Below are 10,319 nucleotides of genomic sequence, written 5' to 3' on the forward strand. Positions count from 1 at the left end.
CCTTTGACATTGGGGCTTTTAAGTTTTTGCCAAAGAGGACAGGCGACCCTTTCCTGCGTGTTGCTACAAGACAGCTTTGCGAGCACAGGTAGGAAGCAGTGGGTTGGTGGCAGGGGGACTCCTTTAATTGTCTTCAATGTCAGTCTATGGCAATATTTTCTTTTGCAAAGTACTGCAGAAAGATACCATTGCAGTAGTAGTAGTAATAATAGTAATAATAATAATAATACCACCTCTAATTAGATCTTTGAACAGAGATGCAACCCATCATTTTCACACAGCTGTTGTGAGGTGAGTACTACTAGGGGAACAGGGAGAGAGAACTGAAGTCCCTGGTGAAAGCCTCTATCAAGGGATAAGAGGCAAGGAGAGGAGCAGAGCATAACTCTGGCTTCCACATTTAAACCTCTAGGCTACACATTTCAAGCACCAAATCCACTATACTTTGCTTTAATGGTGCTGAACTGGTGAACAATCGAATTCTAAAGCAGTGGGCATTACTCAGGAGGTGGATTGTTAGGTCCTGCAACATTCAGTTGGCTTGGAGGATGCAGGACTGAGAGTCTGGATGAGCCTCATAAACCTGGATGCCTTTCCTCATACAAGGCAAGTCACAGTCTGGTTCTTCCTGATGGGCAACTGGATGTAGGGTCAGATCTGACAAATTTTGATGATTTTGCAAAGTTAGTACAAGATTTCCATTTTTGCTTTTCATTTTCAAATGTTAATACAGGTGCACCTCTGAGCAAAATTTGTCTGTGTTCTTTGCTTCGACACTGTGTTTCTGTATCTTCCATGCCTGATTCACATCTTTGGTCAGGATTTTATTTTGTGAGCTATTCCTTTTCTTTCTGCACACCCTTACTTGTGTTGGCTCCAGCAGTGCCCGCTCCTGCCCACCTAAGAAAGAAGCCAGTGTACTGCAAAGCGTGCATTCAATGCAGCTGTCATCCATAAGACACTTTAACTTTGCTCACTCCATTGTGCAAAACAGCTCTGAGGAGAAGCCTTCTGAGAAACGCAGGAAGAGATTTTTCCATGCTGGAAAAAAAAAGCCCTGCAAGTTATGTTTAGAAGTGTCTGTGGGGGGAAAACTGTTTAGGAAAACAAGTTGTGAATGGTCTTCATGACGTGTCTCATTTTGGCAAAGCATTCGAGGGCTACCGGTACCCACAACTGCCTAGCAGCGTGCAATGCATACTCCTCCCAGCTAACCATGGCAAACACAGCCTCCTCTCTCCACTCCACAGCTCTCTAAGTAACATCATGTCTGTACCTTAAAAAGCAGGGATCTCGGGCATGATCCTGCATGCGGGCAGACTGCGCAGCATTAAGAAATCCGTGAGGGGCCTGCAGGCAGCTGCTCGGCGTGGCCAGGTGAGGATAGCTAACCGAGCAGTATAGAGAAGGCCATATGGCACCAGCTGTGCTCCGGCTCCCAGCGGAACAACCTCTCCTCTTACGAATGTAATTTCCACAGCATGCATGAGAGTGAATCGCTATTGCAATAAGCTGTCCTGTCCTTTTCCTCACCTGTACCTGTCACCTTTGGGATGCCGGGCTATCACACAAAAGAAAAAGCCAGCGCAACGAAAACTGCAAGCACTGAGCCCCACGCTGTGGAGGTGCTCCCTGCTGCCACCGGAAAGCGAGCAGAGAGTTCAGTAGGGAAGCCTCTTCCCTCGCCCTTCTGCTTCATGTGAGAAATGACTGTGTCTGCTCCCCACACCTGTAAGCGCCAAGAGCCATGGGGTGATGAGCCAGCAGGACAGTCAGAAAGTTGTTGAAGCCCTTCTCTCCGGTCCTGCCAGCACAGCCTCACTCCAAATGACACAGCTCAAACGTATCCCCTGTGCTGGGGAATGGGTTAATCCCCGGGCGAGGGGAGTTTGTGACAAACCACCGACTGGACTGAGAATCTCTAGTGGGATTTTAACACGTCTGGCCTGGGATCCTCGATCGCTGATAATGACAGGCATTACCTGACCCAGCCAGCAAGAGGATCGCGATAGCTGTTCTCAACAATTTGCAAATCGTTCTCCAGTTCCTGGCTCCTTCCCTTTGACTATCTTGGCAGCCTGTTCTGGCAGCCAGACTATCTCACCTAAGACTTCTCCAGCTGGTGAAGCATCTTGGCGCTCCTGCCTCTCTATGCCCACACACTTTCATCAACTTCAGCAGTAACCCTTTTAAGTGTTATCTTGCAGGCCTAATTACTTCAAATACATTTTCTGGCTGACGACGTTGGACAGGTGGAAATTTAGCGCCATCTATTGCTAACTAATAAAACACCGGTTTGGTAAGAATGCGAGAAAGGCCCTTTCCCGACGGGAGCCTTGGCTGTAGGATTCCTGCAGTCCAGCAGAAGCATCCCCACGGCCACCAGAAACTCTTCTGCTTTGAACTGATGGTTAAAGCCTTGCAGTTTTCTAGAAAATACATCTATAAGTCTGGGGTGTGATCCTAGCAAATTTCTTCAACCTGGAAATATTGTGAGAACCAGCTTTCTTGTATGATTTCTAAAATTTCTTAATTAAAGTTTGTCCTGATATACTATGGCATTAATCTCTCTCTCTCCCTGTCATCCCACTGGTATTTTGGTAACAGTCCTCTACACTGTACATCACCCACAGACAGACTACAAAGCTGGTTCCTTTATTCACAGTTTGTAGGCCCAAGCCCTTGGCAACACTGGCTGTACCCCCTTCCCTCCTGTGAGCAAACGAAGTGAAAGAAGCGAGTAATCTCGATGGCAAGCGGCATCCCCCCGAGCTCAGCTGCAGCCGAGGAACACCCCAAGCACCTGAGAAGGAGACTAAGTGGTCAGCATTGCTGGCTGGCGGGGAGAGGACTATGTTTCTGAAGAGACATTAATGAAGCTGAAGGTTGTATTCTTGACAAAGGTCTTGGGACTTTTACCTGCATGGGATTAAATAATTTACAAATGCATATCCCTAATAAGACAAGAACCCCAAAAAGTCCTATCAAGAGACAAGGGCTAGAGAGTAGGGTGTGTCAATTTCCACGGCAGGAGCAAAAGCTGGGTCTTTTCACAGCCCCATGTATAACATTTGAATACATCTGAAGTGATGCGCATTAGTTGCATGACATGTTAGCATCAGATCATAATGCTGTTAATCTCTGCTTCTCACTGTAAGCAGCTACTGATATTGCAATCTTTTTCACGAAAAGGTAAAGACTGTTTGTGGTGGTGACAATTAAAGTTAATAGGATAGATGGGTAGACATTTGAAAACACTTATTAAACCGAAGTGCTACTATACACAACCTGCAAAGACCAGAAGCATGTTGTCTAACTCTGTGATGTCTCCAACAGATATGGCTGCAAAGATTCCTGAGAAAAGGAGGGGTAAGAGATGACAAAAAAGATGAGCAACACTACTTCAAGTTGTCTGCATCCAAAAAGTAGGGACATCTTAAAACTGTTAGAAAAAATACCTGATATGGTATAAACAGCTGTCTGTGTTTTGTTGCAAGCTCCATAATACCTAGTACTTTTTTTTTTTTAAAGCTCTACATGCTGTAGATAGGAAAAAATTATTTTTAAACATTATTTTTAGGACATATGATGGAGAGGAAAGGTGGAATATGTGTATCAGACAGTTTAAAGACAGGAAAGCCAAGAAGAGAGATCCAAATGTTTGGTTTATTTTGCACTGCTTGGGATTTTTAAGGTTGCCTTGAAGGGTTGTAAGACCTGACTCATGATTTTAGGTTAGGCTATACTACAGATCCTGAAAAATCAACATAAACTGTGCATTCAGCATGCTAATGACTTCTTGCTTTTTGCAAATGAATAAAACCCCTTTTTCCTCACAAAGAAACAAAAGGGTGAACAAGAAATCAAAATGAGAATTAAATAACTCAAATTCAGGTGTGTTCTCCCTGAGACTCTGCCATTCTCTCAGCTTAATTTAATATAATAGCCCAGATAATTTCTCACTGCTGCCCAGAAGTTAGGAGACCACTTTCATTTCCCACCGTGTGTTTAGAGAACAGAGCTGGGTTCAGATGGCCCTGCCGCTGAGCCAGTCATGACAGCTTTGACTTTGACTCTCTATTTTATCCCCATATCCTTTCCCTGTTCCCTAGAGCCTTACATCAGCAATGGCAGCAAGCAGGTTGGCCTGCCAGCATTGCCAGGAGGAGAGAAGGGGAGGGTAAAACTTTATTATGGACCAGATCTGGCCCATCCACTGGCCAGCTCTAATTTAGAGCAATATAAAGAACAAGGCAAGACAGACACTCAGTAGGGGAAAATTTGTCCAAATCTGTTAGTGGCTGCTACTTCTACTCAGCAAATCAGTAGTGGTCCTTAGATGGAGCCCCCAGCGGGATGAAGAGACACTGAAGCAGAGGAGCGTGTGCCTGACAGGATACCTACCCACTCAGCTCTGGCACACAGCAGGTACAGCCATGGTACAAAGCCGCTTGGCCAGTCCATCAGCTCTCTGGGAGACAAGCACAGAGGGGTCAGGAGCAGTAATGCTACCCTGTGTCTGCCAAGGGCACCCTCTCACCAGGAGACTGTAAGCGAACAGACCAGCACACAACCTGAAAAGTGACCAGCAGGCTGAAATTCAAACAGCAAAGAATTAAAAATTACTTTACTATGAATCTGAGTACTACAGGTAATGACCTGGGGTGTATTAATGGAAAAGTAGATAATGTGACATAAGAAACTAAACTTGTAAGGTAGTGCTCATGGAATGATGATGATGATGATTGTGGTCCATTCTTAGTAGGCTCTCCCAAATGCTCCCCTTTGTACATTATTTCAGCATAAGAGGGATTTTATTTCAGTTTTTGTTTGGTTTGGAAGAAACATAGTACTAAAGCTTTTAAATAAGTACAAAATGAATTAATACTGTTGTGTTTCTTGGCAGGACAGATATAGAAGGTTTCATGTTGAAATACACTCTCTACCTCTGTTCTCTATTTGTTTTTGCCTTCTTTTTTTGAGGACAGGGTGCTGGATGGCAGGGGAAAGGGAGGATGTTGTTTTGTCTGGAGGGTGGACCTATTTTTTTCCTGCACCAGATTTAAAGCTGGAACAAGATCCAATTTCCCAATCTATTGGCAAACTTCTCATATCAGGTAAATAAGTGGTTATGAGTTAAAATAAAAATGGTTACAAATTATCTTCTAGAGAGGGCAGTACTCACATCTGCTCCTATAAGTAATGTGGTAGAAGTAGTTACGGGTGAAAGAGGGATATTCTAGTTTAAAACAAATCACGGTACATTACAAAAGCTCTGCAAAAGCCTGTTCTAACTCACGCAGGCTCCCAGGGCTGTCAAGAAAACACCAAAGACCTGAGTCGCCTGGGATCAGTAAGTTTAAAGGCAATCTGTTCTTTGTGAGCTATGAGAGTCCTGTGAGACTACAACTCCGTTCCAAACTTCGGCTAAGAGCAATGCCAACTAGGAGCATGGTGAATTGTGATTTCCCCAGCAGCGCTGTGCCAAACAAAGCCCCAGACGACTCTGTTGTTCTAGCAAAAATGTGCTTTTCCTGTGTGGGGCCGTGGCCAGGTATGGTCTTACTATATAAACAAAAAACGCAGTTTCACTGGAAGAGCTGCAGCTGTACATCTGCACTGATAAAATGCACCTAAGCATAGACATAAGAGCACAGTGTATCACACTTAGGTTGTAAGCAGGGTTGGAGGTTGATTATGTATAGCAGGTCTAAAAATCCATCGATACCTCACAGAGGCTTTACTGTTCTCTTTAGCAGTGTTGTGTTTACTCAGTGGAAGCTATTGCGAACTGAAAATATGCACGGCTTTTTTTTTTTCCTTTTGTGCATGAAAAACAACACCACTTCTTCCTTTCCTTACAATTTTCAGGGGAGGGGAGAACTGCACATATCCCTCGATGGTCATCTTTCTTCAGGTAGGAAGAAAGACCCAATCGTGCATCTCAAGTTAAAAGAATAATTTGCCTGGAAAGTTAAAATTGTGATAAACAACCTAGAGTCATTCTGCTAGTGGAAATCAGAGGGGTCGCAACCTGATTGCTGGAGACAAGGCAGGTTTTAGGTGCAAGCTAAATGAAGAAAAGTTGGGAGCTCTGTGTTTTATCAGGGAATGAATGCTCCTGCAGTTCAGGCATTCGAAAATCGCATTAACCTGGAAAAGCCAAAGCAGGGACAAGATACGTAATAGATACTGACTGCAGGGGCTCCAGGGCAGATGTCAGCTCTTACTTCTGCAGTGGAGGTCATGGAGGAATCTTTTTAGTATTTTTTTGTTTTGGTTTTCTTTTAAACCAGCACTACAGAGTGCGTTTAAACGGCAAAAGTAGTTCACTTGTGGACAGGAAGGAAGAGGCCAAACATGGGTCTTACTTTCTATGTCTCAGCCACATTAGCTCATCTTGTACACCCAAAGATTATCTGGTCAGCTAAATAAATGTGGTGCTACACAAAGGAGCCAGAAGGCAGCTGCAGAATAACCTCCTTGTGGAGGGGACTCTCCTGCAGGTAGAGCGAGCAGAGCCAGCCTGACCGCATCCTGCCCTGGCCTGGCCAGCCAAGAGTCCACAATGCTCAATTCTTCACTCACACACACAGGCACCAAAGGGCTCCTGCAGCGATGAACTGCACAGGCAGCCAGGCAGTTTTGGAGCAGAAAGATCTTGGTTAAGTCACTGAACTGCAACTCAAGTCCGTCTTTTCTCTCCTAAGCAATAACCAGTGTGTTGTTTTCTCCACAGATTTTTCCACAGGGGGGGTTCCTAGTTGTGTGGGCTTGGGTCAAGATCACAAAAATAAACACAGTAAATGTTTCAAGTCTCACCTGTGTGGATTCTTTTACTCTACGCTGGGTAGTGGCATAAAAGAACTTTGTAGTTGCAAAACAGCTGGTGCTCAATTAAGAAAACTGTGTATGCAAAAAATATGGCCACAAAACACGTAGGCACAGAAACTTGACCTTCTGGTGCAGTCTCCGAAGTCCTTCCTCTTGCAGCTTGCCTCCCTCCTCTGAGGTCCAAGTTGTGTTTGGTCCCCACGCACGAAGGAGAAGGGCTTAAAATTCAGGTGGCCAGGCACTCTTTTGAAAAAACATAGCACTGTGCCTAGATGCCTGTTGTTGGTGTTATAATTAATTTGCTTTTGAACACTCATAATCCCAGAAGATATCACCTGGGATTCAGAGTGGAACATTTAGGTGATGCAAACTCTTCCAAGGTTAGGTGAAAATGAGCTGGGTGTTTATTTGTTTAAACCAGAATCAATACTGTAGATTGACAAGGCCTGGAATTATAGAAGGTTTGGCCACGCATAAGCTTGATTTTCTTGCATTTAAATGTCACTGTCAGCTGTAGGCAACGTTCCAGCTTGCGAAGTTTCACTGAAACTGGAAGCAACACTGAGCTTGGCAGAAATGTGATTGTAAGGTTTAATTGAAAGAGTAAGCACGCTATTACAAATTAATGTGGAGAAGGCAGCCATGGTGGAATCTGTCTTCCAGTCCATATGGCCCTCCATTGCTCATTGATCATACAGCCTGTCATGCATTTATCCTCACAGGAGCCTCTCAGTTTGCTGAGAACTATTACCCCCTTTTTACAGCTGGAAAATAGGAGCTAGGAGAGTTACCTGCCTTGCTCAAAGGCACAGAAAGGAATTGGTCAAGGGTAACTGCTAATCTTCCCTTCCTTTCCAGATTGCTTATAATTTTTCCCTAATGAAAATCACTTATCTGATAAACTTATATTATGCACTGCAGAGAATACCAAGAGAAGCAGTGTCTTTTAAAAATAAATCGTTACAAGCCAACATGGTTTTAGCAATTTACTCTAATTGCAGTTTGATTTTCAGTTTTGCTGTGAAAGATCTCAAACTTATCATCTTATGAGTGAATGAAACAGTAATTGTTAAAATATACTTGGTTGATTACTGATGATCTGTGGGTCATAATTTTCTTTTTTCCCTGAAAAATTACTTTTCATTTTTTAAAATGAAAACCATACATTTTTCTGGCTACCAGCTCTACACAAACACAAATCTTTTTCCTGACAATATATATTTTATCAGAGAAAAAAAATGGTTAAAGCAGGCTAAACAACTCTACAGCAGATGAATTTTACCCTGAACTTCATATATGACTTGTTGAGAATCTCACCGGGTCAAACATCGTTGGCTTTCCCTCAAGCTGCTTAAATTGTAGTAACAGATAATAAAGCCTTGTTTGTGTTACTTTCTCTTTCCAGGGAAAAGTTGCCATAAAGAAGCTGTGAGGTTTGGCAGAGACACGTACATATTCAGAAAATAAAGTTTGTGTTTAAATATGATCTTATCCTGTAAAATTTGGAGAATTTCCCTTTTGTCAGCGTGAACTTTGGCCTTATTGACACCTCTCTTAACTTTTGAGTTGATGTTATCTTAGTACTGAAAAAGCTTGCCAATATTACACATATGCAAAAATGGGGAAATAGTACAGATGTTGATATCTTTTTTGTTGGAATGTGAAATGAAATTTGGGATAAGGAGTTCTCCTTTGTGCTGCTTGGATGTAGCAGCATGTAGACTAACAAAGGGAATCCTTCCGGGAGACTCTGAGAGTTAAACAGCTGTAGAAGGTACAATCAAGCTCTTAAGATTCACTTTAGTAGAGGCAAGGAGCTGCAAGGTAGGAACCCAGTAATGCTGATCTTTCAAAACCAGAGCAGCCACCTGACCTAAAAAATCTGCTGATGGGTTATGGTTCATATGCATAATGCCAGTATCAGTTACAAGGCTTTCATGTACATATTGCTAAGTAAGTCTCTGCCTAGGCTGACAGGCTGTAGTCTGGTCTCCCAGAAGTAAAAAAAAAAAAAATTATGCTTTGCATCTTTTGGAGGTCATACTGCATGAGGGAGAAAGTGCATCAGCATTTGGGGTCTCACCGAATTCTTTCCATGACAGCAAAATTACAGGCAATGAAGTTAGGCAATATTATTTCTTTAGATTGTTGAAGCTCTCATTTCAGGAATATGATAGGGCCAAACAGGAGAAGGTAGGTTCCTCACTCAGGAATCCTCAAGTGTGCAATGCAAGTAAACCCTACATTCCCAAAACTGTGTTTCTTTGCTCCTTCAGAAAAGCATACGCAACACTATCTTTCTCTGCTCTTCACTTCAACACACACAGAGGCTACAAACTCTGCAGTCTGAAAAGTCCTTGGCACAGCTCTTGACAAATCTGAAGCTCTTTGGATTAATGACTCACCTGGTAGCAGCTATTAGCACTTCCCAGCCTAACAATATCACCTATGGTAGATGAAGATACCAAAACAGAGCAAAAGAAATTATAATTTCTCTTAGTAAAGCAATGTATCACAGATAACCGACTCCTGTCTCACCTTCACAGTCCTCATAATGACTTTGCAAGCCTGCATAAGTGTGAAGATTGCTGTCACCTGACAATTAAGTAGGCATTTTGATTACACCAAGTACAGGACAGATGGGGTCTCTCCCCACCAGTGAGTTACTGACCCTACCCTTTCAGAGGGGGAACCCTCTGTAGAAAACTGACTAGCAGCAGGGATTAGGGAGTATTTCTAACCTTGAGTTTAGCTCAGACTCAACTGTTTTTCCTCAAGAGCCATAAAAATATTCCACCTGCAGAAGGAGGGAATAGCAAAGGGAACCTGAGCTATGAGTTATGCTTAGAGGTTGGTATTTGTGGGAGTGCATTTTCAAGACAGGAATATAAGCAGCTGACAAAGCATTCAGGTTTTCTGTTCTTTGCATGATATAAGTAAGGACAAACTCCGTGGTGGAGGAAGGGAATAATGTTTAGTTTATAAGTATTTAGGGGCAACGTGAGTCTTAGCTGGTAGGATCCAGAGCAATGGGATGGTCAGAACCCCATCCCTAGAGGTAAAAGATACTGGGACAGTAGTCTGATCTGTGGCATTTTTCTTCAAATTTTTAAGCACTGAGATTTCCTAAACAGATGGGAGTATTTTTTCACTGTCTTTGCTCTAATCCGTTTTCAGCCATGCCCTTATGATGAAGGTACATAATCGTCAGAAACTCCTTTCTTTTCCAACCTGGGACTTCACAGTAAAGCAAATATTGCAGTCTTTGCTCAGGCACAAGGCTTGTATGAGCTAAAGGAAGGTTAAAAAAAAAAAAAAAAAAAGAACCCAGAATTCCATAATGACTTAAGCAAGGTCTGGTACATAAAAGTTTAAGAGCCATAATAAAAGTGGCTAGCACCTGGGAGACATTCAAATCCCAACATTTCATATGGACGTGACTTCTTAACTGGCTTCAGCTTCTTAAAAACTCTGCCATGGCTAAA

The sequence above is a fragment of the Pygoscelis adeliae genome, unplaced genomic scaffold, assembly GCF_000699105.1.
Source record: "Pygoscelis adeliae isolate BGI_AS28 unplaced genomic scaffold, ASM69910v1 Scaffold38, whole genome shotgun sequence".
Taxonomy (NCBI): Eukaryota; Metazoa; Chordata; class Aves; order Sphenisciformes; family Spheniscidae; genus Pygoscelis; species Pygoscelis adeliae.